Source organism: Lactuca sativa, chromosome 5, assembly GCF_002870075.4.
Source record: "Lactuca sativa cultivar Salinas chromosome 5, Lsat_Salinas_v11, whole genome shotgun sequence".
NCBI classification, from domain to species: Eukaryota; Viridiplantae; Streptophyta; class Magnoliopsida; order Asterales; family Asteraceae; genus Lactuca; species Lactuca sativa.
In genome coordinates this window covers 346,098,470-346,104,192 of record NC_056627.2, presented here as the reverse complement: position 1 = coordinate 346,104,192, position 5,723 = coordinate 346,098,470, and the positions used below count along the sequence as shown (strand labels likewise).

Genomic DNA, 5,723 nt, shown 5'->3' with positions numbered 1-5,723 from the left:
AAAACAGTCATCATCCTTCCTTAATATCTACTTATCTATACAATTATTCACTATTTAAATTTTTGAGGCTACAACTGATATGAGGGCCTTAAGCTGGATGCTAAAGTCTAATTATTGTCCTATGTTAACATTTGAATGCTAAAATTAGATACTTGTTTTATATTAACTCTTACGCTTATCGAAAAAACGAATAACTATACTAAACATGTAGTATATCCTAAAGCCTAAAATGATATTGACGCATATGGAGTTGCACTCGATGATCTATTGATCTACTTAACGTGACCCTTAACTGAACGAACCTATCTAATAAATTTACACAAGTCTCTTACTATCCTTTTTGTGTTAAACACCAATCGAAACATTCTACCCAAAAAAGCTTGAACAACTCCCTGACAATATCCTATCGTCTTACTGCAATTCTAAATCTCAGAGAAAATCCTTAGATCTTTTCTTTGTAGGTCAATCTTGTATTACTACAACATCTAACTAACAAGGTGTCTCCATAGTTGTATATAGAGTAACCACAACCATTCATACAAGTTTTAATAATGAGTCACTCTTAAAATTGAACTCTTGCCAGTTTAAGCTAGGGGCTCTTAGTTAATCTCAACTGCTACCGATAACATCAAGACCGTCTAGTCGAATATGGATCAAAATTTTGATCCACCAATCCTATCATATATGTTGTTGACACATCTGCAATCCCTTGAAAGGTATTACTGCCTCTGTTAATATACATAGTCCATCCCAAATGATCTCCTTTTAGACGTCCCATATTTTATTTATATGCGCCTCAGACGATGACTTGAAACGATCATACGACGGAAACACTCTCTCCTTTGACATTGATCCTACCACTACAATTCCTTGGCATGGGATAATTGAATCTTTACTATGGTTTTAACCAAACTTTCTAAGTCTGATATATGTCTTGAGTGTGCGATGCTTTCTATGGCGAACTATGCGACCTACTGAATTCCTTATCTTACAACTCTTATGTTGCGAAGATAAATCCTACATCCTTGAAGGCATGAACCTACATTGTTATCTTGGCTCTAGGTCGCACCCAACAATTTGGTTAGTTCCTAAATCCTACCAGACAATTGGGAGGAAATGCCAACCTTTCTTTGAGAAGTACTCCTAGAAAACTTATAGCCTTTGAGTATGCTAGTAGAAGACTTCCTTCTTTTTTACTCGCATAACGAAACCGAAACTATCAACCTCCAACTACTGGTGTTACACCTCTCATAGATTTTGATGTTGAAAACAAAAGTCGAACTAACTTTCATACTTTTACCCTAATGGTTGGTTCTCCCCACTTGGGTCCGACTCATCGTCTGCTGCTATCCGTAACTCACCACAAAATAATCATCAAATTAGTTATACTTTTACTTTTTATAAGTTTCAAAGTATATGATATATGCATATCTATATACATATTTTACATAATATCTTAATATTTCTAGTCATTTTTATGCCCTTTATATAACAAAAAGGTACATAATCTATTGTATGATGTGTTGTAGTGGTAAAATAGATGCTCGGAGCAAAAAAGAAGTTGAAAGTTGGAAGCTAGGAATTTGGATGACGATAAAAAAATGAAGAAAAATACACTCTCCACGTTGTGGCAACATTCCCACGACGTGGCTTTTTGGATTTTCCCGATGAATCTAGAAGACTTGTTGAATACGAGATAAACACGAAGGCCACGACTTCGTGGTGATATGTTTTCGGGAAAACTATACATTGAAGCCATTATCCTCCGAAAATAGAACTTTGGCCAGAAGCTATTGTCGTCTTTTGAAGGCCAAGTACCCACTTTGAAGTTTGGAGTTGCGAAAGTCGATCATAGCTTGGAATCGAGATAATTGAGGCAATACAACATTCTATTACGATTTTCTACTTAAGTTTAATCTTGTCTATTATGATGAATTTTGTTTTGCTGTTTTTACTTGCTGAAATCATGGGCTAAAACCCTATGACTTTCGTTAAGTTTAGATTGACTTTTTATGTCTTGATTTATGGTTTAAGTTATGTTTTGTTGGTTATTTGTTACTTTACCTTATTAAAGAACCTTCTATGCTTATGAGAACTACTTTTATGTTTATTGCCAAGTTTAATTTAGATTGCATGCTCATCTTTCTTTTATTGAACTTGAATCTTATGATCTTTGTGAATAGCAAAATTATAGGACTAATGTTTTGACCAAAACCTAGTGTTAAATAGAAAAGCGGGTAAGTAATTGTAGGATCTAATATATGACGACCGATCATATATCGTATTGATTCAATAAACCAATTTGATCAATCTATTATAAGTCTAATTTAACTCGAACCAGACACTAGTAGACTTGTTAGTTTACCCGCCTGATCACCGTATGAATGAAATTGTTTACTAAAGAATTAAGTTAGTGAACATTAACTTAGTCATATTATAAATCGGTAACCAACAAAACTATAATTCATTGCACTTTCATAAATCAACCATAATAGCAAGTATATCGAAGCTAAACGAAAGTCTCTCAATTACTTTGGTTTAAATCGTCTTTTGTGTTTCTTGCTTTTAGTTTTAATGTTTTCTTTAATAAATGGTAGTTATTTAGTTTAATTAATTAAGTTTCTAGATCTGCAAAACTAGAGAAAACTATTTTTCTTATTTTCATAGTAATTAGGTAGTTAGTAGATAAGAATTAGTTAATCATTATGTTTCATGTGTGATACCTGACTATTGTGCTGTATTATTTTCGACAAGGTACACTGCCTAGGATGTAATAATTAGTTACATTAGTAGGATTAATTAGTACATAATTATTTACGCATCAAGTTTTTTACGCTGTTATCGGAGAACAATCCATTTTTAGTTAATTTGAATATGTTATTTTATTAGGATTTTTTTGGTCTATTTTCTTTTATATTTTCGTTTTAGTTTTTTTCTTCTGTTTGGTTTATCATGTCGTGGTCATTAACACCACATTGTGGTGTCGTATCAGTTAAGTTCTATTTTTTCTTTTTTGTTCTTTTCACTCGTTTCATTTGTTTTTGTTTCAATGATTTATGACTCGGGAATCTAAGACGTTAAATCATTTTACCGTTTGATGATCCCGATTTAGAATTCGATAAGTAGAAAACAACCAAACTCGGAGAATCAAAAAACCAAACTCTAGAAAGCTATTAACATTAACATTATCCTATTAAACTAATAACATTATCCTACTAAGTTTTTTAAAACTTAAACAAAATAATTTAGCAAAAATATTGCCAACCAAAAAAAGAAAATAAAAATGTAGGTCACTATACAACACTGAATTCAACTATGATGATTTTGCACAAATATATTTAAAAAATATAACTGTTATCTTAGGAATGACTTTTTTTTTTTTTTTTTTTTTTTTTTTGTTTTTCTTTTTAAATGGTTTTCAATTTTCAAATTTCAATATCCTAAATAAATAACCGTTCAGAAGGCCTTTAACCTAATCGGCCGGATCGAAACAAGCTTGTTAATCTCAGCCGTCTATTATATCAACAATCGGATCTAACCAGTTGCCCTTCCTCTATATAACAACTCGTTTCCTCTTTCCCGAACTCAGCTTTCAATTAGGGTTTACGTTTTATCAAACATCTGTTTATTTCTCTGCCGTTGGAGTCTACAAGGTAATCGTCTTCGTATTCTTTTTAGATTAAACTTTATCAAACATGTTTCATAGCCCTATCTCTCCTTCTCAATGCGAATGAAATGCATCTATTTCCAATTTTTATGTTTTCCTGCGAATTCACTAAGGCTTCGCTAATCTGGTCGGCATGAATTTTATTAGTTTCTGTCTGACTCGTTCCCTTGAAGCAAAATTAAGCGTGCTGTTTTTAGATTTTTATAATTTTCAATCGATTTTCATTGGAGAACACTTAAGCAGCTACATATGTTCATTAAGTTAAACAAATGAAGCATTCAAAATCAATCATTAGTAACCACTTACGATACTTTTCGGGATTTTTTTTTTATTGTAATTTGGGGAAAATGTGACTGTGATGAGCCAATACAGACCTGTAATGACTTGCGAAAATGATCGCAACTTATGAACATCTAAGGGACTGAGTCTCGATTCCCTCATTTTATTTATATAAATTTTTGAAAATTCTAATTTTCAATATGTATGTTCGTGGCTTTATATACTGTGAATGAGGATTTGCTACAATTTAGTATTGGCAAATTTTATTCGGGTATTCTCCATCCTCAACACCATCCCGGGTCAACCTGAGGATTCCCCAGTCAAAACGGGTGCGGTTATCGGGTTCCCCATTGGATATGGGGCTTTTTGCCATCTCTTGTAATGAAAACCCTCAAATGAAATCTAATTTGCTGCTTTAGAAGATAGTAACTTCTAACTTGGAAACTTCTAAACCCTATCAAAGATAGTTAGAAGGAAACCGCCCTATCTTCTTTAAGTTAATATTAAAATAATAATAATAATACCTTGTTTTTAGTGAAGTGTCATTAAATGAATATATAACCATAAATATGAAATTATAGTTTAAAATGAAGTACAAATACTTAAACTATGTATTGGAAAGATATCGTGTTGATCCCATTTCAACGAATGATTAATGATATTTTAAATAATTTTACAGATTATGTTTGTTAAACTTTCCGTCCAAGACTGGTTATTCACATAATATGTGAAAAGACCATAACCGGTATTGTAGCTTGCTTGGAACCGATAACCATGCATATAAAGTGGTGCCTGGTCTCCTTCCGGTTGCTCAACCTAGCTAGAACTAAAAAAAATAAGTTTTTATTTTGGGTTAAGTAAGTTGTTTGGCTAAAAAAAAACTTTTACCATATTTTCTATGTTCATTGATAGCAATTATCGTTAATGTTTATGAGAAGCTCTAACATGGTATGAAGTCGGGTTTACAGATGTTTCTCTCATTGTGATTGAAAGACCTCATCTAGAATCCATAACAACTCTTAAATGATAATAAAGTAAGGAAAAATGATACCTTAAGTTAAATGCTAATTATAAAAATGGATGAGTTTAAAGAAATTGTATAAACAAATTAATCTTGAAAACCAAATCTTAGCTGACAAAAAGATTATTGTTTGGCCCAACATAAGGGAAAAAAGTGAATTGTAGGTAGTGCCAATTGCACATAAAAGCTAAATAAAGAGTATAAAGAAAAGTAATTGTGTAGTTTGAGACTAAAATATGTTAAATGTCTATAGATAATTATAGTCATTTGCTTATTTTAGCGACCGAATTCAAATTAATATTTTTAGTTTTTTTTTTTTTATTTTTTTTTTTATGTGTATTTGTAAAAAAATTATGTTATGTTTTCCTTCTTTCACTTATATTTAGAATCGACAAATTGCAATAATTAATACGTTTTGCAACATAGCATAAACTGTTATAGTGAGATTAATGATATCCAAATCAAAAATTGATTGATTTCTATAATTTGGTATAGTTCTCAAAGTATATTGCATTAATAAGAAAAATATGACTTTTGAGAAGAAGGATTAAAACCAAATCTCATGCCAATGAAGATCTATACTCAAACATATAGATATCAAAGTATCCACATCCACTTGTATTGGCCTTAACTCCTCATTCCCCTACAAAATTCCATCAAAATTCTATTTGAATATTCTACAAAATGATGTAAATACACAAAATAACACATTGGTGTTTAATATTTCAAAATTTTCAACGCATAAAACAAAAATAC

General features: G+C 31.3%; 1 long non-coding RNA gene and 1 other non-coding gene across 2 annotated transcripts; both read left to right on the top strand.

The window, feature by feature from the left end:
- Nucleotides 1-3,418: 3,418 nt before the first annotated feature.
- On the top strand, nt 3,419-4,926 carry LOC122194534 (uncharacterized). Its single transcript, XR_006183643.2, has 2 exons — nt 3,419-3,653; nt 4,626-4,926. It is a non-coding gene; the product is annotated as an uncharacterized LOC122194534 (long non-coding RNA).
- Nucleotides 4,016-4,098, top strand: LOC111913176 (small nucleolar RNA SNORD25). Its single transcript, XR_002857449.1, has one exon. It is a non-coding gene; the product is annotated as a small nucleolar RNA SNORD25 (small nucleolar RNA).
- Nucleotides 4,927-5,723: the final 797 nt, after the last annotated feature.